The sequence below is a fragment of the Triturus cristatus genome, chromosome 1_2, assembly GCF_964204655.1.
Source record: "Triturus cristatus chromosome 1_2, aTriCri1.1, whole genome shotgun sequence".
Classification (NCBI taxonomy): Eukaryota; Metazoa; Chordata; class Amphibia; order Caudata; family Salamandridae; genus Triturus; species Triturus cristatus.
The window spans coordinates 186,319,525-186,346,358 of record NC_140580.1 but is presented as its reverse complement, the minus strand read 5'-3'; the positions used below and the strand labels follow the sequence as shown (position 1 = coordinate 186,346,358).

General features: G+C 44.3%; 1 protein-coding gene and 1 non-coding gene across 3 annotated transcripts in view; both read right to left on the bottom strand.

Moving 5' to 3' along the window:
• The window catches only part of LOC146867033 (VPS10 domain-containing receptor SorCS1-like), a 3,068,338-nt gene that overhangs the window by 1,224,406 nt on the left and 1,817,098 nt on the right, over nt 1-26,834 (bottom strand). The gene's annotated exons all lie outside the window — the stretch shown is intronic.
• On the bottom strand, nt 3,837-3,989 carry LOC146867035 (5.8S ribosomal RNA). Its single transcript, XR_014968899.1, has one exon. It is a non-coding gene; the product is annotated as a 5.8S ribosomal RNA (ribosomal RNA).

Below are 26,834 nucleotides of genomic sequence, written 5' to 3'. Positions count from 1 at the left end.
GTTTTTGTAATTTTTTGTAAGGTATGAGGATCTCTACATTTGGTTCCTCGGGGTTAGAACATGAAGCTCCAAGAGCTTTATTTGAAGAGCCGCATCTATCCATCTATAGCTGCTACAATCCTTGGGGTCATAAGAGAAATAATTGTTAAGGTTATTAGCAGCACTCGATGCTCTGAAAGCAAAACAGCTATCTGTAATTGTGTTCAACTACAGCGGGATCATTCACAACAACGTAACCAATAGCTACTAACAATCAATACAAAAGGAACCAACACTATAAAATGATGTGAAGACCAATTACACAGCAACGATGTCTTACTGTTTTAACATTTTGAATCGATAAAGTGTCATATGTGTTTTTGTTGCAGCAGAATAATCTTCAATCATAAATGTTACAAAGTGTTGGTCAGATTATGGGCAGAATTACAGGTCATACTTTCTTGAAAAGTAAGCATTTTGAGGCGTTTCAAAGGTTTCACATTTCCCCCTCGGCTTGTGCATGTAGTTTTCTCCACTGGTAGTGAAACAGTCCTGCATGACACAGTGCATAACTGGACTCATTTTTGAAAAAGCACGTATAGTAATTCCGTTGTGGTAATCCTGTTATTTCGAAAGCTATAACAGTTTCCTTGCTATTCGTATCGCCGCATTAGTAATATTGCGCAACGCCATCGTTTTCAAACTCCTTTGATTGCTGACAAGGGGCACGTGGCAACATTTGTTAGATTCCATCCGGGTTGGTTGATCACCAATCCACATCATTACCTGGGGAGGCTAATTAGCTGTGCCAGGGTGGAGGGAATAGCCTGTTTCTTGGAGATGCAAGACGCTGCCTATTATCATAAATATTCTAACAAGCCTTATCTTGTCAGGGGAAGTCATAAAGTCGCTCCTTTCGGCGCATGATAATGGCTCAGTAATTCAATTATTGGGGGGGATCTGTCTTTGGGGGATTTATATTCCTTATACCTCAGCACTTGTGTGTGTGCTTGATCATAAATCTCGTAAATGCTAAACAATGCCGCCTGGGGGGACTTATTTTCACTTGTTCATGATTTGACAGAAGCTGCTAGACTATGGAGCTAAAATTTCCTTTAAAACCTGCAGGGACTCGCGCACGTGGCACATAATGATTAAGATTCTGTGACCATCATGTTCTGTAAACTGCTCTGAGGAACAGATCAAACAAGGAGTTTTTCATACATCCTCCGCTTCACCGAAAACTCTGAACATAAAATGCTTTTAGGGCAAGATATATGGATATTTAGTGATGGATAAAGGTGGTGACGGGATCATTAGTGGAGCACGGCCTCAACTATACAGTCATTTCTCCTCAGTGTGGAAAACAGCGGCTCTGAGCATCCTTAAGCTGCATTCTAATAGGGAGCCGTCTAATGCTAGGGAGATTTTATGATGCACAATACAGCACTGTTACAACTGGTGCTGATGCAAGATGTCAAGTCTTGCATCCAGGCCAGAGATGTCTTAATGGCCATCATCTGAACATCTTCATGAGAGCCAAATTACTAAAAAGAATTAGCATCCTAAAAGTTTCTTTAGAGAGTTAGAAGTTGCAACCACAGCCAAGCTCCATGAAAATGAATAACCAACAATCAAGTGGGATCCTGTGTAGAAGTGGAGCTGCTCATCTGCACCCAGGAGCTGTCTATTTAATTCATAATTCTGTCATTTGCATTGTACATTTTGGCACTTGGCATGAAAGATATTACGCATCAGTGCTGGAATGTGCTGCTGTCTCATGAACCTGGTGCAAGAAAGTGGAATTAACCATCACAAATGACATGTTAAAACCACATGGGTAACTAACTGTGTGTCAGTATCCGAATTGTTCAGGCCTGTAGCTACTCAGCCTGACATACTCCTCAAAGAAATATAAGCAAAGTCTCTTATGACACTGCTGAAGAATCTTGTGCAAATCCAAGGGATGGATCAGGGAAGTACCTGAAGGAAACCAAGAGAGGGCACCAGCTGATGCCCAGGAGAAGCTGTATCTTCAGAAGACAAACCTTTGTAAGCCATGATATGAACACAGAAGATACCCAAATGATGTTTTCTGGTAATCAGCCCCCAAAACACTATATATTGCTCAAGAGAGATTGACATTTCAACTGTTTGAAAAGAGAATGTGGAAGATATCTCAGGGCCAGGAATCTAAAGAACAGATGTTCCCTTTGGAGAAGGTAACACTATTGTAGAAAACTTTTCAGATAGTCCGGTTGGAATTATGTGGGACCTGGGTCCTTATTCTAAATACGGCACACTTTTCCTGTTTTCGCCATGATACACCTTTCAAATGGTGTGCACCAGGTGCACACAGGGACAGTGCACCTTATTAGAAAGAAGGTGCTGATCCCAGGGCAGCCACAAACTCAGGCGGCCCTCGGGACACTCATTCAAGGGAATTGTAGAGCAGCTGTTTAAAATCTGCTCTGTGTCTAACAGTGCAGGCAGCAAGCCACCTGCACTTTCAAGTGGGGAGAGAAATTCCATAGCAGGCGGGTGCAGAGGGTGACTGCACCCTCCTTCAAGGGGATGGCTGGCAGGGTCCATGGTACCCAATTTCTCTCCCTAGAAAGCTACCTTTAGAAGGTGCACCACCTTTTATTGACTCACCTTCAGTGCGCCTCCTAAAGGCATGTTTGTTTCTGCGCCGACATCCATAATATGGCATGGGTGCAGAGGCAAACTGATTCCCTCATTGCATGGGGACACGCCCCCATGCAAATGAGGGACCATCCTCTTATGATAGGACTAGCACAACATGTGCGCTAGCACTATCAGTATCACAGAAGAGGAAGCACAGGCATCTGTGGCCCTTCTGCAATACCATTATGCCCCAGTGGCACACAAAGTGGGTGCACATGCCCGTTGTGCCCACAGGTCACAATTTATAATAGGACCCCTGTAAGTTTATAGCCTGCTCCTCCATCTGTTCTTGCTTCTGAAGGGGTCTTGTGGCTTCATAATTTAATCGGTGTGCATAATGAAGCATTTCAACAATGGAACAATTCACAGACTGTCAGCAGAACACATCTATAGACAGGGACATTCTTGGCCATGGGCAAGCTTGGCCGAGACCCATAGCGCGTAGGTTTAGAAGGGCATACAAAGAACTGACCTAACAGCCTGCTTTTTTTTTCTTTTCTTCAAACTGTCTGTGCCTGTTCCTTTTTTCAATAAATCTGACCATTCTTTGTTTGCCTCCCTCTCGTTCCAATTCCCCTTATCCCCTCCTCAACCCTCTCCCTTACTCTCATCTACTCCCATGGCCTTACCTCCAGCTTAGCATCTGAATAGACGATTCAGTTGAGGAAGTGCAATTGTATGTTCAGACGCTGGTCACTGCTAAGGTAATCAACCAGGATCCAAATGACCTGCGTGGGGGAGCCGGGGAATGCCAACCCCTATGCTGCAGGGGCGGAGTTGCAGCAGCACACCCTCTTTCCCCGGATCGGAAGATTGAGGCCCACAGGGGCAGTAGAGTGCCCGCGGGCCGGCAGGCAGGGGGTTCACCCTACCTGGGATGCTGGCCGCTGAGGTAGGTGCCCGTGTTGGTGCGTGTGGGGAGCCGTGGGACACCACAGACAGCCACGCGTGCCACACAGCCAGGCACCCAGGGATGGGCTCAGGGTGGACCGGCCGCCAGCCCACTCCCTGCGGAGGTGGAAGGCAAGGATAGGCGTGTCGGCGGTGTACCTCCACAACAGGACCAGGTGAGAGATCCTGTCATGGGTGATCTGGAGGTCTGACCTTGTGAGGGGATGATGGAAGTAGAGCCGCATCTCAGGGAAGTCCCGGTGCGATTGCCGATCGAGCGACCCTTAGACAGGCGTAGCCCTGGGAGGAACCCAGGGCACAAGGTGAGTTTGAAGTGTCTGTGATCAATGTGTCCTGCAATTCACACTAATTCTCGCACCTGGCTGAGTTCTTCATCAACGCGCGAGCCGAGTGATCCATCGCTAAGAGTCACAGGCAACTTTCCAAAAACATCCGCGCACCTGCGGGAGCAGGAGAGGCAGGTGGAAAGTGACTGTCCATCTGTCCGCTGCCCACGCAGCGACATGGCCCAGTGCCCCATTCAAGGCTTCCCCTCTGGGAGTCGGACTGCACCATTTGAAAAGAATTACCAGCTGTGGGTGAGGGGGCTCCCGGAGCGATGGGAGCAGGCAGCCCCACCGTCGGGGCTCCCAAACCAGCTAAGCAGGGGAAGTCGCCCCAGGCCCGACGGACCCCCATCCTGGGCCCTTGACTGTGCAGTAGGCCGAGGGGTTGGAGCCCTAGGCAGGAGCACACACTCTGAGGCCTGGCGGTTTCTGGGCCAAGTCATGAAGGGCAGGCCTCCCCTGGGTGGCAGGACTCCTTCCCGGGCACTTTGCCACACCGTGGGCCAGAAGACGGAGCCCAGGATGGGATGAGTTTCCGTTTTTGCACTGTATTCTGCACTTTGAATAGCGTTGGCGTAATGGCCTCCATTTTAAGCCAATCTTGTATTTTAAATCACTGAAAAATAATATTATGACCTTGTTTCACCAATTCTTGTTGTGATTGTTCATTTATTTATTGTTCTACTACGTATAAGGTTATTACGTACATGTATGTTAATTTTTTTGTATGTACATGCGATTTTATGTGCTCTTATGGTTTTATTTCATTAGAACCAAATAAAGATTTTTCGATTCAAACTATCCATACATATTGCAGTGGTTACGTAAATGTTCCATGAACCAAACGAAGATCACTGCCCAGCTCCTGTAACAGTCACTTTGAGACTTCTTTGGTAAAATATTCAAGAGCTGTGTGTGTGAACAAATCACATACAATTTAAACATACTTGTATATTCAGAGGGTTTGTACCAAAGCGCCTATCTTTAATTGATCCTTTCATCTCATAAATGGTTTTAAAATGTAAATATTACTCCTAAGTGCAAGGGATAGTTGAATTAAACTCCGGCTCCTGTTTCAAGGGCCTTAATCGCCCAGATGAGGATAGAAGCCCTCCCTCACTTCTCGTTATCACTGATTTTCTATAAATATAGCTACATAGCTAACACACTGAGAGGGAGCAGGTCTGGAATGGCATCTGGTAGAGGCCGCACCTATCCATCATGCTCATTTGCCAAGAAAGCCTAAATCCATTAGCTCACTGCTATGAAGATCTATTTAAACAATTTTCAGGATCGTGGCTTTCTCATTTAGAAGTGCAATAAAAGGGTTGACAAATGCTTCCAGGCCAATGCCCTGTACTTCCAAGGTCAAATCGTTTGAGACTGCAATTAAGGAATGGATGCTCCTCTCACACAGACTCCTGGAGCCAGTGTGACATTTTCATATTCCTAAACACGGAGCTCGTGCAGTCCTGAAACTAAGCCAATTAAAAATTGCTCCATGACACATCCTTCCCTGAGCTCATTAACTTTGTCCATTTTTCAAATTAGTTCTCCCTAATTTTATTGCGATCTCTCTGTGATTAACCTACGCATTATTTCCTCACGCAGCGTTTCAAAGTGTTGTATCTGACACAAACTAGGAGGCGCTGTTTAGATGCAATTACAACTCACAGATATCCAGTTTAAACTTTCACCTCCGCCATTGATTTTTAGACGCAGTCATAAAAACGTGTTACTTTTGAGATACCTTAATTGGCTGTCAGTAAAGAACCTCACCCAGCAACAGGGGAAGAAAAAAAAATTACGGGCATCCTCGCTGCCCCGTTATCTAAATGAAAAAGGTGTCCATTAAATGGAGGATTCCTACACAATTTAAATTTCGCACCTTTGCGTTGAGCGCGCCCACGCTCGCCAGCTGTGCATTCAGCTGTCCAGTTTAGATATTGCTTGTCAGACTGATTGGTACTTAAACACCTTCTGACGCATGTTCCGGTGTGAGCTGCGATTAAAAGGACGTGCCACATGACGGAAGAGTATTTTTGTCAACAACTGTGTTTGTCAAAATCAGTGTTCATACTCTTGCAAAAAGCATAAAGTGGCATATATGTAAATGCTGGATGAAAAGATTAAACCTGCACCTCAGCATGAATCTGGCAGCTGGAGGGAAAAAAAATGTGCAAGTCAATTACCCAGCCAAAGAAATGGCAACCACTTAATTCCATGTAGAAAATGATGTAGTATGGACAGTAAACAGATGGCACAGATGTTGCATTAAAGCATTGTATCTCTTTTGTGCCATACAAGTGAGCAGCATATTCACATGTAGTTGGTACAGTAAAGCAAACTTGTTACTTTACCTTGTTTCATGTAACTATCTTCTCTAAGTATGCAAGGCATTTCTAGAAGTGTTCCGCTGAATTTTCATTTACTTATTTTTTCTTAGTTACTAACGTTTTAATTCACTAACCATAGCATCATGTATTATCCTGATAGGAAAATAAATATGAACTGCATGATACCTACAAAGTTCCCAACATCACAAATACTGCAAGTTTCACCTTAGAGGAGCATATCTAATCAAATTGCTAGGTTTTTTAAAACCAGAAGCAAATACTTTATTAAAGTATCTGGGGCTGGAGCACAAAACATTTTTTCTGGATCTATTTCATTTACGTGTTGGTAAATTAAAGTTGCTTGTTCCGATTGACTTCTACCACCGTATTGTGAAAGAAACAGGATTCTGGAAGTGGTAATGCGTGACATGTGCTGAGTGGTATTTTGATATCAAGGTGATGTCTTATTATGTAATTTTTGGTGCTGCTGTGTTTTTGTGTTAGAATATTGCAATATGGTTTTGTTGAGTAGTTCTGCGGCTGTTGTGCAGCATTTTCCATCCTTTTGTTGTGCCTGATTATGATGTAATTACGTTATGTTTCTTTGGGCATGTTCTTTTTGTAATGTTTTATTATTTACTTTAGTTATGTCAACAAATGCTGCGTTTACGGCCAAACCCATCATATGCCCTGAAAGTTCCTTTCACAATCAACCATTTTCAACTAAGGTGGAGATATAGCACTGTTCGAGCTCGTCAACTACTTAAGACACAAGTCAGCCCAACTGCATCTTCCCTTTGTGCTCCAGTGCTCACTTTATGTGACATGGCTCATGGCTTCCAATGTATCAATGTAGTTGCTATTCTAGGGTAAAGACAAGAATACAAATTAAATCATCTCTAAACTGCCTACAATTCTAGCACTTATTGTAAATTATCGACTAAGTGATTTAAATATAAATATCAAAAATCATCCGCAATCAGCAACAACTTGATTCGTCTTGGTCTTTCCTCCTCATTGCCCAAATGGAGGATTCAGGACACCGCCATTCCCAAATATATCATACAATTATCGAAGTTTTGGCTCAGGCAATCCATGTTGGATGCCAATAAGACCGTAGAATGTTTTGAGGAACAAGTTGAGGTCGGCAAGGAGCATGTGCATGGCTCAACAGTAATAATACATGGATAAAAGATGCTGGAGACTCTAGTCTCTCCTAAATTTACATCCTCAAAATTTATGAAATGCACCTGGTGGTCACAAAAGACTTCATTCAACTGTGCTATTCTCTGAATTGAACACAGTCATCAACAGCATACCTTGCATGCACAGTTCTCCATTTTACATTAATGTACCCATAAATCAACTGTGAAAAGCAAAGGACAGTGAAAAAGGGTCGGCACAACAAGAGCAGAGCCATGCGTGCCTTAACAACGCAAGTGCAACCACGCTTGCCTTAACCAGGCATATGCATGGTTAAGGCAGTGCAGAGTCTAGCTGCTGGATTGGGCGGGCCTGGGACGAGGAAGTATCGTGTGAGGACATGAGGAACTTCGATTTTCGATCACGATCGAATCGACCCGCCATTTTGTGGCCCGCCGCCATTTTGTGTTGCCATCACTCAGGCAGCACGGCGAACAAAGTCTATTCTGCTTTTTCTGTAGCCCGGTGTCGAAATACGCCCTCGGCCTCTATTTGCAAAGCTGGTGTTAGAACTAGACGAGTACACTAATCCCTGTCTGGCTTTTCTAATCCACGTCTCAACTATCTGTTGGCTCACACTATTCTTTCCTGACTTTATCTTATCGACTGGCCTTCACTGTCTCCTGCTAGCATTCTCTCATTTCACAACTGTCCTCCAACACACACAAACGTATCTCGCCACCTGCAAGTTAGTTATAAATCTGTTAATGTATTAACTTGAGGGTGGGGTGACAAACACAGTTAGAGGAGAGGCCTCTTCGAGTCATCTGATATTTCTGTTTTCAAACCTTTCCTATTGGCTCTTTCTTGTATGCTCTGGGAGTATATTTCGTCAATAATTGTATCATTGTATAGTATTTGACATGATGCGCCACAGAGTGAAGTGGCAGTCTCCTGAGAACCTACTTTGTGTACTTCTAGGATAACTGTACTAGCTGCAGCTAAATAAATCCAATCTTCTAACGACGACAGAGTGTCCCGTGTCTCTGTGTAGCGAAGCAGGAGAACTCCGGAGACCTTGGGCGTACCCTGCGCCGCCGGACCCAAAAGGTTCTGGTTCTTCAACTGGCACCCAACGTAGGGCGGCTTCAGTGGTACCGGTTCTGCGCGAAGGTCGTGAGGAACCCCGCAAGAAAATTCCGGAGGGTTCGCGAGCCACACTAAGCGACCCCTGTATGTCGAAAGTGGTCCGAAGGTCTTTTGCAGCGCGGTTACTCCTTCCTGACGGCTACTGATGACCGCTGCCCTGACTGCCGACCTGCTTTGGCCCTTCCTTTGATGATGTATGGTAAGGCGAGACGATAGACGGGCCTCTGTTGGTGGAAGAAGACGTCCTTAGTTAAGTATTTTCGTGGGTCGCGCCCACAATTTTTGTTCTTTGATTGATTTCCTTGGGTTCTTAGATTTAACCTTTGCAAAAGTTAAAGCCGAGGGTAAGTGCATCTGTGCTGTGTAAACTGAGTTTTACTCCCTTGAAGTTTGTGAACAGACAAGAGACATCTCGAGATGCCTGGTCTGACTAAGTTTGGAAGAATTTGTTGTCTTGGTTGTAATAGGGATTTCCGACTTGAGGACTCTTGTCCAATTTCTTCGGTTGGAACTCCCACATATGAGCTGTATTCAAAACATGGTATCGGCCCCATTGCCTTTAACGAGACATGGACTCGATACACGAAGAAAGATGGTGTTCTCAAATGGCCAGAAAATGGTAGTTTTGTTCCTGATGTGCTAGATAATTTGGAATCAGTTTTGTTCAATAGAAAAGCCCGGCCGGCAATGTTTGACTCTTTCCGCCTTTGGCGTAAGGAAGCCAAACAGAAACGAAATAGGAAAGCACAGGGTATGACAATTATGCTGGCTGCCTAACAGTTAAAAAATGATGAAGTTGATAATGCAGCTGAAATTTCAGAAAGACAACATCGTATGGCGATAGATAAATGCTATCCGGTGTTGCCTGTTCCTCCTTCTGATTATAAGAAAGATATAGAAGAAGATCCCCTAATGTCCCATTTATTAAGGTTGCCTCCGCCCTATGCGCAAAGGGCCAATATACCTCAGCCGTTACAGCCTGTTCAGCCGCCAGTGGTACTTCCGCCTGTTCCGGCTCTTCCGCATTTGCCTCCTCCAGTATTACCGCCCTTGCCGGTTTTCCCGATAGTCTCAACTTCTTTGCCCTCATCTTCTGATCTTAGATCTCCTTTGCCTTCTGCTCCTCCTGCAGTTATCCATTCTTCTCCTGTTAGTTCCCCTAATACTCTGTCTCCAATTCTTATGTCTAATTCTCCGTCTGTGCGTAAGCGTCTCACAGACTCTGTCACTAGTATTCTATCTCCTTTCTTTGGAGCTTTAAATGTGTCTCCGGCTTTTGTTCAAAGACAATCTTGTAGTCAGTTCCCAGATTTTGAGGAACGAGAAAACTTAGACTCTCTGGCACGAAAATGGATCAAGAAGGGTCCACAATACAGTGTGCTCGATATTATGCCGACCTTTTTGCAATGGAATGCGCCTACGCAAAGATATGCTTTCAATGTAATGTGCGACATTCTCATTAAGGAATGTGAAGATGTGAGCTCGAGTCCGGTCTCACAAGATCTGTTAAATGTTCAGACTGATTTTGAAAAAGGACTTATTGTGGGTTCTAAAGTTGAGGAAGCTGTAAGGACACTTATCTCTTATAGATCCTTATTGTTTTCTCAGATTCTCCTTGATTCCGATCCGTCGGTTAAACTGCCGTCGAAAAATTATCCTATGATAGAGGTTCCTCCAGTGTGGAAGGAAGAGGTTCCAGCTGCAGGTGCTAATGCAGCTATTCCTGCTCATTTCCAACGTATATGGGTACATGTCCCTTGGAAGAGATCTGAAGTTTTGGTCCTTAAGCAGACTCTACCAGATCCTCGAAAGAACCCTGCAGGTTACTACAAAGAGCTATTACAGACAGTTGATGCTTGTATTATGAACCTAGCAGATATTGATATGCTAATGGGTAATGTAGTCCCACAGACAATATGGGCTAAGATTCGTAGAGAGGATCACGCACAGGAACTAGGTGCTACTTGGGATGTTATAGCTAATACAGATAGAGACCAAGTGGGTGGCGCAAAGCCTGACGCTTTGATCTCCGAACTCCCTGGCAGAATCATTACGTTAATGAAAACTATGATGCCTGCACTGAGAGTTAATTGGGATAAACTAGCAGCATGCAAACAAAAGAAAGATGAAAGTGTCTCTGACTTCTTTACTCGTTTCGAGGAGACATTTATCGACACAGTGGTCAAGATATGGCTACAGAGGGTGGACAGCGATTATTCGTGGACAAATTCGTATTTAATTTGCTTCCCGAGCTGTCACACAAATTGAAAGATTCAGAAAGTTCATGGGCTGTTTCTTCTTCTGCTCAGATATTGGCTACTGCGCAATATTATGAGAATAGGGACAAAGAAGAAAAAGAAAAGCAAGAGAAAAAGACGAAAGATTTAAAAACGAAGGTTCTCTTGCAACAAGCCTATCCGCCACGTTATGCTCAGCCTCAAATTCAGCAGCCACCGCAGTTTCAGAGGTTGTATCAAAAACCTGAGCCATACAATCCACGACCTTTGTTAGGTCCTAATCAATGTGCCTATTGTAGAGAGGAAGGTCATTTTAAGAATAGTTGTCCGATTTTATTGCAGCGCAATGGAGCGTTATCTGCTCCACGAGGTCGTGCTGGCCTCCAGTCAGCAAACAGAGGTAGAGGTTGGGGTGTGTTGACTCAAGAACAGCATGGCCTTCCTTCTCCCAATTCTGTAAACCATTTTGATCAGCAAACTGCGAGATCCACACAGTATTACAATGAAGACCATAATGTTGAGGGTGAGAATGAGAGTCTTCATGCTAACTAGGACAGCCATGGACAAAGTAAGGGAGTTGTGCCAATCCCAGTAGATCAAAATGGACCTTATGTTAACGTCACTACAATGGGTGTTTCAGAGCAATTTCTCCTGGATACTGGAGCAATGAGAAGTTCTATCATTCATTCTAAACTCCCTGGGGCACCTTTGTCTGGCTTAACTAATGTTTCAGTAGGATTTTCTGGCGCCCCTGTTCGCAATCCAGTTTCTTGCCCTTTGCCTATTTCGGTTGGTTCTTATGATTTGGAAGCTCCACTTCTGTTGACGAATGGTTGCGGTGAGAATCTGTTGGGTCTAGACCTATTGAAAAGAATGCATGCTACCATATATTGTTCTCCTTCTGGCGTACATCTTACTCTAGGACAGAAATTGGTCTCCCCAATGTGTTTGTCCAAACATCAGTTTCCACCTGAATTACTTTCTCCTCCAACAGCACTTTGGGCCACAGGTCCGAACGATGTGGGTTGTCTTGAGATTCCGCCTTATGTTGTCACTCTCAAGCCCAATGTTGAATTACCCCGCATCCCACAATATAGAATTTCTGCAGAAGGTGAGAAAGCGCTTTTGGGAATCATTCATGACTTGATTCGGAAGGGTGTGGTTGAAGAAACAAGAGGTAATACATGCAATAGTCCTATTCCTCCTGTTCTTAAATGCACTGATCCTTCTCAGCCTCCTGTGTACCGTTTTGTAATTGATCTGCGAGAAGTAAACAAGATTGTGATTCCACAATTTCCTATTGTTCCAGATATCACTGCTTTGTTGACAATGATACCTTCCACAGCGACTTGGTTCTCTGTTATCTAAAGAATGCCTTCTTTAGTATTCCCATTGCAGAAGAGAGTAGGGACATTTTTGGCTTCTCTCTTGGAGGCCGAAGCTTCCGGTTTAAGCGCGCACCTCAGGGTTATTGTGAAAGTCCCTCTATTTACAGCCAAGCTTTAAAATGTCATCTTGATACTTTTCACTTGCCGCCTGGTGCTGCTCTTATCCAATATATGGATGACTTATTAATCGCCGCTGATTCAGAAGATATCTGCAAAGATGTCACTGTTGCTTTGTTACTCCACTTGTTTAAACTGAATCACAAGGTTTCACCTTCTAAACTACAATATGTTTATCGAGAGGTTACCTATTTGGGTCATCTCCTATCAAAGGAGGGACGGCGATTGACACCAGACGAATTCAGACGATTACGCGAATGTCTGTACCATCCACACAAAGGGAAGTACGTGCCTTTCTGGGTATCACTTCTTATTGTAGACAGTGGATCCCTAACTTCTCTCTAATTGCCAAACCTTTGCTGGCACTCACTTTAAAAGATACGCCTCAGCCCCTTCCATAGACTGATGAGTGCCAAAAGAGTTTCACTGACTTGTGTACCGCTCTGTGTTCTGCTCCTGTACTAGGTACTCCAGATTACACTAAGCCTTTTACGCTTTACGTGCATGAGAGAGAGGGTTGTGCATTGTCAGTTTTAGCGCAACAATTTGGAGACAAACAGCGGCCATGTGCTTATTTTTCGGCTACGTTAGATCCTGTAGCTAAAGCATTGCCCAGTTGTCTCAAAGCGACAGCAGCAGCAGCAATTTCTATCCGACAGTCTGCTGGAATAGTGTTGGATAACACTCTCATTGTCATGGTGCCGCATGCAGTGGATACTTTGCTAAACAGAACGAAAACACAGCATCTTACGAGCGCTCGTCGAACTGGATACGAGCTGACGCTGTTGGCTAGTCACATACACATCAAACGATGTAATACCCTAAACCCAGCTACTTTGTTGCCCCTTCCGAATGAGGAGAATGTTGAGGACCAGCATGATTGTTTCTTCCATACTGAGGAAGAGACAAAAGGAAGAATTGACCAGAGAGACACACCGCTAGAGAATCCGGATGGAACTCTATGGGTAGATGTTCTTGCTTTAAAATGCCTAATGAAGATACGGTTTCAGCCTGTGCTGTAACTACTTTACATCCGATTGTGGAAACTGCACGCATTAGACACAATTCAGCGCAAGCAGCAGAATTGATAGCATTAACGAGTGCTTGTGTATTATCAAAAGGGAAAAGAGTGAACGTATACACTGACAGCCAATACGCTTTTGGTGTAGCGTTCAATTTTGGGCGTCTCTGGAAGGAGAGGGGTTTTCTCACTTCACATGGCACCAAAATACAACATGGTCAGTTGGTGACTGATCTCCTCGAATCACTTGCCTTACCCACCCAAATAGCGATACTGAAATGTAGTGCACACAAAAAGATTACGGATGATGTTGGTCGAGGAAATGCATTTGCAGACGAAATAGCAAAGAAAACAGCGAGAGATTTAATGAGTCGAATGTATGTGGCAGGTCCTGCGAATTGGGTCAGAGAGAGAGGAATGTGTGAGAATACAGTGGAAAGTGTAAAAGCGATTCAGAAAGAGGCTTCAGAGAGGGAGATGAGCAAGTGGAAAGAAAGTACGGGAATGTTAGATGAGATGGGTTGTTGGGTGGAACTATCTGAACATCAACGTTGGGTGTTACCAGATGCCTATGTTCTCCCAGTGGTTACTATGGCACATGGTCCAGCCCACTTAAGTGCAAAAGGCATTTGTAAACTTCTGGTTCCAGTGTGGCAGAATGAAAGTATCCCAAAATGTGCAGACAATGTAGTAAAGTACTGTATTGTTTGTTTAATGTACAACCCGGGAAAGGGAACCCTAACTCCAGCAGGTCACTTTGCTCCTCCGACATATCCATTTGAGGTGTTGCAAATCGATTACATTCATGTGGAGCGATGCAACAACCTCAAATATGTTCTGGTGGTAGTATGCGCCTTTTCGAGATGGATAGAAGCATACCCTCTAAAAGATAACACAGCCCTATCCACAGCTAAAATCCTTCTAAAAGAATTCTTCCCCAGGTTTGGTCTGCCGCGCATTGTCTGGAGTGACAATGGGAGCGAATTTGTTGGCCAAGTCATGCAGAAAGTTTGTGCAGGTCTTGGTATCAAGCAAAAGTTCCACGCGGCAAATCACCCACAGTCAGCGGGTTTAGTAGAATGTTACAACGGAACCTTGAAATTAAAGTTGGCAAAGGTTCAAGCAAGTACAGGACTCAATTGGCCTGATGCTTTGCCGTTAGCTTTGCTATCCACCAGAACTGCCGTACACTCTCGTTTGGGAGTTAGCCCATACGAGGTGGTGTTTGGCCGTCCGGCTAATGTATGGGGAATCCCTCGCCCTAAGAAATTCTCAGACTTGCCATATCCAATGTTGATTGATTATCTGCATGACCTTACGACTAAATTGCGTGTTCTCCATCAACAGGTTCAGAGTGCTCTGCCGGAGGCTTCCACAGACCCAGGTCATTCCATCCGACCAGGTGACTGGGTATGCGTGAAGAATTTTCAGATGTCCATCAATTTGGAACCCAGATGGCGGGAGCCTCGAATGGTCCTCCTTACAACAAGAACAGCAGTTAAAGTCGAAGGAAAGAAAAATTGGATTCACGGTGTACATTGTAAGAAAGTGCCTTTGCCTTACGATCAATGGGTACGCAGCGGTGTTGGTGACTGTGAAGGCGAAAGAGTTCCACGATTTGTACCCTTCAGCGATGCACACCTGAGTGGGACACTGTCTGAGAAAGAGGACAACGACATTTTGCAGGAAGCAATTCCATCGCATCATCGCTTGGATACGACTGAACCACGAACATTGTTCCAAGATCAGAATGTTCCGGGGAAAGAACGATATTATTTAAGACCTAGACCAAAGAACATTTAAGACTCTTTTCTCTCTTGTGTAGTTTTCTGTCCCGGTTGCAGGGTCACGGTAGGAGTCTAGGTCACGACCTGAGTAGTGGCAATAGGCCTGCAGGATCTTCAGTGTCATAGGACAGTAGTACATCGTGACTTGAGTGATTGAGGAAGATTGCCGTGAGCATCCATTAGTAAGATGGAAACTACACTAGGTAATAAAGAAATAAGAGATGAAATGAAGAAAACATCCTGTAAAATAATGTACAGTCGTTTTAGTATAACCTTATGTGTTATTACATCATTATGTATTGTTTTGGGGATTATTAGTTGGATAATTTATGCTTTGCAGCCAAAAGATGCCTCCCCTTCTTCCTCTTTGCCTTCTTCTACTATCTCTCCACACCTCTTTCATACTTTTCCTTCACATGAACTCGTCAGAAGAACTGAGTATTATAATAATTCCTTTATCCAGCTATTACATCAGCACCAATTAGTGGTTAATACAACTGATTGTTGGGTGTGTGGTCTTATGCCACATACCACAGAGAAAGGAATGCCATATCTAGTTCTCCCTTTTTCTTATGAGGGTTCTGCTTGGGCTTACTTCGTCATTTTCTCTAATGCTTATCAAAGCAAATTCAGACGATCTGTTAGTTCACATATTAATTATCCGGATTTTAGTCATAGTTCTTTGATTAAAGGTATGGTAGTTATGGCTAAAATCATGGAGAATAGTAAAATCCCCATTGACGAAAGAAAACCATACACTAATTGGAACGTCACCCAATATATGTCTAGTCTCAGTACTAAGGTTGGAAAAGAAAAGTCCTCACCGATTTGGACTGTACCACATCAGGGTAACTTCTGCTTACAGATAAATGATCGCCCTTCTGACACTACACAAAGGAATAACTGCTCCTACACGTACGTTTATTCTTCTCAAAACTCGCCTCCTCTAGTGCCGTCTCAAGGCACCTATTTCATCTGCTATAATAGAGCTTACACTTGGTTACCAACGGGTTTCTCTGGTACTTGTTATATAGCCTTTCTTCTTCCCCCTACTTACACCGCTTCCGCAAATCATCACCGAACCCGATACGGCAGAGGGATTATTGATTCAAAGGACACAGCAGGACAAGAGGGAGGAGATTTCCTTAAATGTTTTCTTCCCTTCTGGGGTCCAATGGCTAACTGCAGAAATATAAGGCAATTGGTCCGTGTCGTAGAGACTACAATAGACATCACTGTAGGAGCCTTAAGTAACATCACGGCAGAACTACAGGCGGATCGTCTTATGACATTGCAAAATCGAATTGCCTTAGACTTTGTTCTTGCTGATCGTGGTGGAGTATGCAAATTGATCGGGTCAAGTTGCTGTATTTTCATACCTAATGACGCTCCGACAGTATACCAAGCTATCTCCAAGTTGCACATAATCTCCGAGTCTATTCATCAGGACGAAGGAGATTGGTCTTTAACGGAATGGTTTTGGGGACTACTGTCCAAATGGGGTTGGAAAGCATTGACGTTCCTTGGTATAATCCTGACAATTATATTTTCCTGTTGCCTTTGTATGCACTGTGGTCCCGCTATCTGTGATCTTTGTGCTACTATGTGCATCCCAAAACCCAAACCACAAGTAACAGAAAACATAAGAATGATGTTACAGCAACAGCTCGATGACCTCATGGCTATTGACGTGGACTCAGATTAACATGAGTCTATCTTGCCTGAGTTCTGGCAAAAGGAGGGTCTGAGGAACTTCGATTTTCGATCATGATCGAATCGACCCGCCATTTTGTGGCCCGCCGCCATTTTGTGTTGCCATCACTCAGGCAGCACGGCGAACAAAGTCTATTCTGCTTTTTCTGTAGCCCGGTGTCGAAATACGCCCTCGGCCTCTATTTGCTAAGCTGGTGTTAGAACTAGCCGAGTACACTAAGCCCTGTCTGGCTTTTCTAATCCACGTCTCAACTATCTGATGGCTCACACTATTCTTTCCTGACTTTATCTTATCGACTGGCCTTCACTGTCTCCTGCTAGAATTCTCTCGTTTCACAACTGTCCTCCAACACACACAAACGTATCTCGCCACCTGCAAGTTAGTTATAAATCTGTTAATGTATTAACTTGAGGGTGGGGTGACAAACACAGTTAGAGGAGAGGCCTCTTCGAGTCATCTGATATTTCTGTTTTCAAACCATTCCTATTGGTGCCGCCTTGTTTTCCAACTTTCCTTATTGGCTCTTTCTTGTATGCTCTGGGAGTATATTTCGTCAATAATTGTATCATTGTATAGTATTTAACATGATGCGCCACAGAGTGAAGTGGCAGTCTCCTGAGAACCTACTTTGTGTACTTCTAGGATAACTGTACTAGCTGCAGCTAAATAAATCCAATCTCCTAACGCCGACAGAGTGTCCCGTGTATCTGTGTAGTGAAGCAGGAGAACTCCGGAGACCTTGGGCGTACCCTGCGCCGCCAGACCCAAAAGGTTCTGGTTCCTCAGACGTGGTGAGGTAAGTGGGGCTGGGGCCATGTTTTGGTGGGTAATTTTTAAGGGTTGGGGCATAGTTTTCAGGGCGAGAGGGGCCAGGTTGTTTTCAGGGCTTGGGGGTCAGGGCAGTTTTTAGGGCTTGGGGGGTTGGGGTAGTTGTTAGAGATCAGGGGTAAGGGTAGTTGTAGGGCTTGGGGGGTCAGAGAAGTTTTTAGGGCTTGGGGGCTGGCATAGTTTTTAATGCTTCGGGGGATTGGGGAAGTTTTTAGGGCTTGTGGGGGCAGGTACGTTTTTAGGGCTCAAGGGGAGAGGTTTGGTTTTGAATAGGGAGGGAGTGGTTTTAGGTGCCAGGGCGGGGGCTTGGGAGACTGTTTTAGGACAAAGGGTGGTGGGCAGGGATCAGGTACTTTTTAGGGCTGGGGGCAAGGAAGTTTATAGTGCTAGGGGAAGGGGTTCGTTTTCAGGAGGGAGGAGTAAGTTTTAGGTTTCAGGGCAGGGGCTGGGGGGCTGTTTTAGGGCTCAGAGCTGGGTGCAGGGGTCAGGGTACTTTTTTAGGTCTCGCTTGAGCCAGCGCATGCACTGCCCTGCGAGACATTTAGTTAGTGGATTTTTAAAGTGCTACCAGAGGCTTTTCCTGGCCTCAAGCTTGCGTTCATGAGCGCGTACACGCGCGCAGCCGCCATGTGGCTTTCATGGCTCATTAAGCCTTGCTCTCCCAAGTGCCTTGCTCTGCCCCTCCCCCACCACAGAGCGCGTCCCTGCCAGCACTTTCGCTTTCATGGCCGCGCGGCCCTGGTACTTTCACGGCCGTGCGGCCAATGCTTGCTTTGTTTTGACTCAGCTTGCGGTACCGTCTCTCCACCACCTCCGGCCCATAGCTGCGTTTCCTACTCATGTTGGCGCCCGTTGATACTCATAATTTGCTTAATCCCTCAAAGAGCAGGCAGCGTGTGTGGCATGTTTGAATTGCACAAACTTTGTTTGTATGATCTGGGAGGCCACACGACTTTTATTTTAACAGCACGGTGCCCGTTTAAGGGATGCTGCGCTTCAGTTCGTCGTCTTCTTTCCTCACCAGCATGGCTATGTGCGTGCCTTTACCTTGTTTGGGATTCAGGGGTGTTTAGGACTCTACTAGCTTTCAGCGGGTTCTAGGCTTTTCTTCAAAGGGGTGCATGTTTGTGATGCTCTCAGAATGCTAAACGTATTATTGTTTAACTTTCCATTCCAGCCCGATAATCCAAATGGCCAATTATAGCCAAGACTGCAGAATGGTTCATGCTTTGCTCATAACTTTGAATTTCTATACCTTAGATCACTACTGAGCCGAGTTTGCTCTCTGTCCCCCCGGGGGCCTTAAAAGAGAACCTTTACGATACCTGTGTCTGAACCCATTCATCTCATGAATTTACAGTGTTTTTATACATCTAGCATGGCCGTCCATTGAGGTGTGCGAATCATCTTGGAGGGCTGCTACACGCACACTTTTACCGGTGACACCTTAGTGATGCTGGAAAACAAGGGCTCCGGGCGGAAGTGGACTATTGAAGGCAGAGGTTGCTGACATTTGTTCTCGATCTTCTTTATGATCAGCATGAGGATGTCTCCTCATCTTATGCCTCCGTCCGTCCTCCTCATTTTTATTTTTTTGTTTTGTTTATATTTGCAGTTTTTTATGTAGTGTGAAATAGACCCATGGGCGCTAAATCACTTTAAAAGCGCGCCAAATTACAGTAAGACTCTTTTTAGCAGGATGTAGGGGCATTCAAGTGCTGGCACAGCCTTGGACATTCCCAGGTGTTGTACCCACTCCAAACCCCCAGCAGTATTTAGGCCTCTTGTTTGTCACAGCCTTACAAAGCTGCCATCAATACCAATGCAGTTCTGTCTCACAAAAACATGAGGATCTTTTTGAAGTGCAGAATCTATCCTTATCTGCCTTATGATGCGTTCCTCTTTTGGCTCACCCCTTCTGCTCCCACTCAATTCTCACACCTCCTCACAGTCCCCGATTCTTATATCCTTTGCCATTTACTCTCACCTCCCATTCTCCGCCATTCCATTTGTCTAATTTTCACTTCACTGTATGACGCAACCATCGTTGCGCCGTCCTGCACCTTGACTTTCTCCCTCTCTTCCTCACCCTACTTTATTATGTCTCGCACCACCACATCCCCGGCCTCCACTCTCTTCCATTCACCAGCTGTTCCCCGTCCTTTCCCCTTCTCCTTTCACTCAGTCATTCCATTGTAACCCCACCTTCATTCGCCACTGCCTCTCACCCTTCTCTGTTATTTTCTTTCCTACTCTCGCCTCTCGTCTCTCTCAGTTCTCTTCTTCTCCAGACCTTTCCCTCTTTGCTATCTCACCCCTCGCTACTCTCCAGCCATCTCCTCCATTCTGTTCAACCGTTCTTCCTCAGATGTCCCCTCTCAGTGCCAGGAGGTGCTATTTGCAGCTTTGTCGTTTATGTCCTGTGCCTGGCCGCTCCTTCCCCCGTCTCAGATAATATAGGGTTTTGTATTCTATGTCTTTATTTCCAGAGCGTCCGTTACTGCATGCGATCCCACGCCAGTGGCCTGCATATGTACCTGCTGTCTGAGCAAGATATGCACTGCACAGCCTCTTACAAAATTAGCTTTTTTTCCCTCCTGACATGCAGTTAGGGTTTCAGTACCATCCGTCCCAAAGGTGAAATGTATCAAACAATTTAAGAACAGTAGATGTTGTAGCACCCAGGATAACATGCTTCATGGCTAAATACTTATAAGGTACCAAAGGCGAGAACTATTGGCTATGCCAATGCTTGTGTTACAGGGGGCCGATATTGCCAACCACCAGAAACAACAAGCATTGGCATAGCTAATAGGTCTCGCTTTTGGGACCTTATATGTAATTAGAAATGCAGCGCAATATCCTTGGTGCAACAACATCAACTGTTGCATGGCTAAACACTTATAAGGTCCCAGAGGCGAGACCTAATGGCTATGTCAATGCTTTTTGGGATTTGAGAGCCGTTTTTGGGCTCAGGGTAGGGAGTAGAGGTCGATGGGCTTAAACTTCCCTGATAAGTCTTACCCCCGCATATGTCTTTGCCATACATGCCTTAACAACACATATATTTCATTGTAAAGGCATGTGTGGTAAAGGCATATGCGTGCTTAAGACCGCGTGGAACCAACATGCGTTTTAATCACATGCGTGGTTCTGTAACTTAACCAAGGACAGTGCTTATAAAACATGCACAGAAATTGTATTTATGAGCATTGAGCTAGGAAATGGACACACAAATACTACTTATTTTTCATCCTGAACTGTTGTTCATGTATCATGCACTCTCTTTAAGTTCCATGGCATCCAGCATTTGAAAAAACACTTAAACACCTCAAATGAGCAGAATGATTTTCATTCAGATAGGATTATTTTCACCCCGATTGTCGAGAGAAAATCAAGAACAGCCATGTCAATGGCTTTAAGGTTCAAGTTAGACTTCGAGGCCCAACGATAAAACATCACCATGGAAAAATCTAGGAGAATAAAACTATATGAATGGAAATCATTCAATCATCTTTCCTTCCACATATGGTGGGCCTGGGTTACTTTTTTGAGAGAAGCCCATGGTTCTTATTCCACACTCCAGTCCTTCCCTCAAATAGCCAGCAAAGTTTTGAGTTTCTTTGACAAGTTTGTGGAATCCAGGAAGACATAGTTCTTTCCCTCTCCACCAACAAGCTGAAGGTCCTAGACACGTTTGCATCATGCAACATGCGGAGTATCCCGAGTTCCCATATCCAGCCACCCTCCCCTCCCCTTCCCCTGGTCCCTATGCACCTACTTCTATTCCTTCCTTTTATGTTCTATATTTCTCTGAGATACTTGCATATCTTAGGACTATAACAGACCCAGCATTTACAAGACAAACCTTTCATGATACCCCAGCTCTTTCAAGCCTATTGAGTCCCATCTTATTATCCTTTTAGTGTTTACATTCAAATAATTTACCATTTTTTTATTTTATTTCTGTAGCTTAATTGGTAAATGGTTGCTATTTATCAAAAGTACTCATGTATGTATTTATTCATTGCCCTTTTTCTATGGTTTCTTTCTTTTTTTTGTTTTTTGGCGCTTACAACTTCTGTTTGTATCACAGAGCCTCTGCAATATTGTTTTGCGTATGTATTTTCTCACTATGCCAATAAACTTTTAGAGAAAAAAACACACTTCTAATGCGTATAGCACTAAGAGTCTTTTGGCTCTACTGGCCTTCAAGCAGTGGGGTATTGCTACTTCTCTGTTTTTTCATCTGCACTACCAAATTTGTGTACACTTATTTACTAATTGATATGAACTTCAGGCTTAATTGTGTTCACCCGGGGTTGTAAATTGATTGGAACAGAAATACCTCAAATACAAAAATATGAACTAAGCAGAATATTCCAAATTTATATTTTCTAAGGCAGGTAGTGATTTGTTCAACTGCAATCGTCAATATCACAGCTAATCCTTCACAAGGATTTAGAAGAGGGATCCATAGAAAGCATGATTCGTGGATAGGTGGGTTTTCAATAGTTCACTCTATTCACTATGAATCCTTAAATAATCTTCAGATTGTGTTTGGCTGTCTGGCCTGGGAGAATGATTTTTCCCCACATACCAGTTTAATTAACTAAAAAAAAAAAACTGCATGTGAGAAGCAAGCTAAGGCACATCAGATATGATGATGCTAGTGTCACTTTTTCCTAATCAAGCATTACATTTTGTTAGTTTCAAAACAAAATTTCCTCACTACATAGGACTGCACTGTATGAAAACAAAAACTTAAATGTGCGCACCGTATCTAGATGGAGGGCATACAAAATATATATAGATGAGATAAAGTACCGCTTGCTGTACATTATACGTATTTTGCAAATCGATTTGGTGTTCCATGACCATATAGAAGAAGAACAAGGCCAAGGCTGAGTTCCTTTATACGATCATGGAACTCTGAGATGGCTTGCAATATCTTAATAATGTACATCAGAAGGTACTTTATTTCTTATAATACATGGTGACACCATCACTGTTCCCACAAACTGCTTGAATCTTTGATTTGTTGCTCTTTCATCTAAAAGAGATATGATATTTGTAGACATTAATTATAAAATTAGAATCTTTAGGGCAAAATTAAACATGCTAAAAAGCAGTTAGATATTTTCTGCAAAAAGGTACTAGAATTGCTTTAATACAAGTCAGATTTTAAGAAACACTGTTGTTCAGAATGTGTAACAACATTCAGAGAGATTTGACTTTTCATAGAATTATCTAAAGTGTGCAAAAAACAAACACATTGCAACACATATGCCCATCTGCTGGTCACTGTTTATCTAGAAAAATAAAGTAGAACAAAAAAAAGCTAGGCTTCTTTTTCACTGTTTAAACTGCCCCTGTAATTATGCTCTGTGACCTGTCTTACCCCTTGAATGTTGGTTTCTGCCTCTAGCAGCAGACGTTAGAACGTCAGAACTGAACTGTAAAAGGTTATTACAGGTGAGCAGTTACATCTTTTCTTTTGTATAGGCAACTAGAGACTTTACAAGTCTCCTGTAATTAGAAAATTGAAGACCGCTTTTATACAGGAATTGAAAAATGCAACACATTATGTATTTTCATTTATTTATAACTTCTCACATTCATACACAATTGAAACTATTTTTAATAACTAATCTGAAACGTGGCTAGTGTTTATGCGATCACACTTTCCACAAGCAGAAAATATTCAAAATATTTTGTAAATCCTCGTCAATGTCTGCGTTTGCTTGCTGGACTGCACTATTCCGCCTTTAAGTAAAATCCTAAAACATCCCCATCTGCATCTCTTTCTAGTTGCAGAGAGCTTAGGAAGCAGTAATAGGATGCTAATGAACAGCTGTAATTACCACATGTTGCAGGGCTTGAAGGATAAATCAAAGACTACAAAAATCAAGTAGACATGTCTATCTGCAACGCAGTACATCCCACCACACACTTTTTATTTCTCCAGAAAACGTGTTTAACTGTTTCAATAAAAAAATAAAATATAATGGAGTCAGCTTTGGGATCTCTGTACATGACTGGCTGAACACATTAAAATTAGTATCTGCTACCTTATTTGCATGGTCTCCAAGTCTTTCAGTTTATGAACTGGATCACTGGCATTCTTAGACTTCTGGGCATTAGGAGGCTGCTAAACACTTTCCAATGCACGTGCTCTACACCTAAACATGACAATTAATTGACAAACTCTGACAGGCATATTCCGCTTTTAGGTAAGGGAATAGGAAAGTTGCAGAGCAAAAGCAAAAGTGGCATAAAAGTCAATTGACGCTTGTGGGCAAAGTGTGGTACTATACCACCCACAAGATAGACTTTAAAAACATGGCACCAGGGTTGCAGAGTTACTGTATGTGAGGCAATACCATGTCTTTTCCTGCATTTTGTATAACACCTGTAGTAAGGTGTCAATTAATTGTTTTCTTCTTCAGACAACCCTGAACGTAATAAAATAAGGTATCTCATCCCTTGGTGCCGAGTACATTTTGTGGGGTAGGGGGGCACATGTCCCTTTCCCTGGATGGATTTTGTCCCCAGGACCTCATTCTCTGAGATCACTGCATTTTTTAGGGGGTATGTGGTCGCCCTCCCTAGGCATGATTTGGCCCCCAGGGACCCCATCTCCTGAGGCCAGACAACATAGTAAAGGGGGAAGGGGCACTCAGCCCCCCCGGGTCAATTTGGCCCCAGGAGCCCATCCCTCGAGTTACTTCACTTTTTTAAATGGGGAGGAGGGAACAAGACCCCCTTCTGGGTCTATATTGGCCCCAGGGACCCCAGAACCTGAGGCTCGGTCAATAAAGGGACCCACCATATCCTTTTTGGTGGCTGCAGGGATCCCCAAGTCCTCATAGCCCCAGCTGGCTCCCTGCATCCAGTGGAAGTCGGCATGGCCGCCCCCCCCCCTCCCACAGAGAGTAGCTTAAAAGACTGCTCCCGGTAGGTGGGAGCAATACTCAAATATGTTTCCATGCCCATGTTACTGCGGGCAGGAAAACAGACCTGAAGCTTGCTCCCAGTAGGCGGGAGCATTTTGAAAGCTCCCATCAGCTGGTAGTGGACTTCATGTTTGCTCTTGCTTGGCAAGAGCTTTGAAGTTGGTGCCGCTAAGTGAGAGCAAACACAGGTTTCCCTGCTCATGTGGGCAGGGAAACTGCTATGTCCCAGGGGTGGGCACCCCAGGACATAGTAGGAGTAGGTCCTGGGAGATGGGGTTCCCTTGTGCTATTAATGGCTTCTGGAGGGGGGCCACAGAGCGCCCCTACCTTTTCAAATTGCGGCCAGGCCCCGGGGTTGTGGTGCCCGGGGTCAACATTGGCCCGGGGGATGGGGGCCATGTGCACCCCATACTAATGTTATAAATTCCCTCTGGAACCTGGACAGCCCTGGGGATAAAAAAACAAGCACTTTTTAAAAAAAAAAACACAAAATGTTGCCATGGATCCTCAGTGAATTTTTGGCCCTCATGGGAACCCCACCACCAGGCTGAGGGTCAGGGCATTCCAGTCCTGCCCCTTAGTATTTTTTATTTTTACGTTTTTCCTGAGACTCTGGCCGAGTCCCATCCCAGGATGGATGCCAACACTTCCTGGTTTAAGTTGTGGCAGCCTATCAGATCTCACCATGAGATCTTTCGGATCTGCTTTCTTTTGGAGAGAAATGCTTCTGGGAGGCAGCATGCGGATCCTACATCATAACAATCTAGTACACTCCAGGAACCTCCCCCTTGTTCTGTTGGTTCAGTTTCCAGGTCATAAAACGCCACAAGCAGCGAGAATATGGTGGCAGAGAATGCAGAGGACACGCTAACGGCACTCAGCGCTAGGTAATTCTTTGTGTATGATTGAACTGGCCGCTATCAGCGAAGCTGTCAGATAAATTCTTACTGTAATCCCGATTCCTGCAATGTAGAAGAATTCCTGTCAAGCGAGTGAGGAAACAATGCTGTTTTCCGTCTCTACCAAAGATTGGTTTAAAAGTTGACCGCTGCATGGGGGCCACATGGGGGCACAACCAGGTTCCTCGTTGGGGTAAGTGTCACTCTCCATGCCAAATTGGAGCAGGGTACATCGAATCATCCATCTGTGGGTCGCTAGGCTGGTTCCTCCTTAATATAGCCCACCCATCTAATAATGTTGAATGGTGCACCTCCCCAGGAATGTGAATCATCAATCTGCACTAAATGCAATTAAAGCATATCAACTGTGCCCTGCAAAGCAGTACTCGCAGAGACTGTTTAATATGTGGCAGCTACATTCTAAAGGGGACAATGAAACAACTACAGGCTCAACGCCTCCACACCAGAAAACAAAAAAACATGCCGCTCATACATGCCTTATGGTATCACGGAAGAAGAAGCTTCCAATTCACAGAGAAAGCATGCAGCGTGCTATTATGGTGAACGCTGCCTCAGCGGATGCTGTTGAGTCCTTAAACCAGATAGTGGAGGTCAATGAGTAGCATTTACGTCCCTCCCCGGGCTAAGATTTAAGTGCCATTCAGGGGGCACCCTGCTCCATTGATACTCCACCAAGTAATATCTCTAGGCAGGGGAGAGAAAAAGGCTACAGTTGTCAGGGAGAGAGTGTTACATTTCACACCATGCCAGCCCTAGTCTGGAGAACTTATTAAGCTCAACTAAACAGTTAAGAGATTACCCACTTTTTGAAAGATGTTTTAAGGGTGGACTGAAATTTTGGAATCCCTCCCAGGGATTCGACCCGTAGTGGTGACAGTCCATGAAGAGGAAAGAAGGAATATCCATGATCGATCTCTGATGCAGCTCATAATAAATTATCCTACAAGCGACTCAAGCCATGTCTCGACCAGCATGAGTATTGTAGCTGACTAACATACAAGGAACAAAGGAAGCAAAGCTCCCTGAATGGCTGGAAAAAGTGGGAGACCAACATCATCTGCAGCTTAATGCTGATGCTGCTCTGGTTACAGGACTCAAAAGCACGAGGACATTAAGCCAGTCACACCTGTCCCAGCCTCTTCTAGAGACTATTTTGGCAGAAATTTGTGAGCTCATGACAATACATGCTCAGTAGATAGCCTTGCTTCACTAAAGTCTGAAGAAGATCAATCAATCAATCAATCTGGGATTTGTGAAGCACGTTACTCACCCATGAGGGTCTCATGGCGCTGGGGTGGAGGTCGTGCAGCTCCGATTCAGCCAAAGAGCCAGG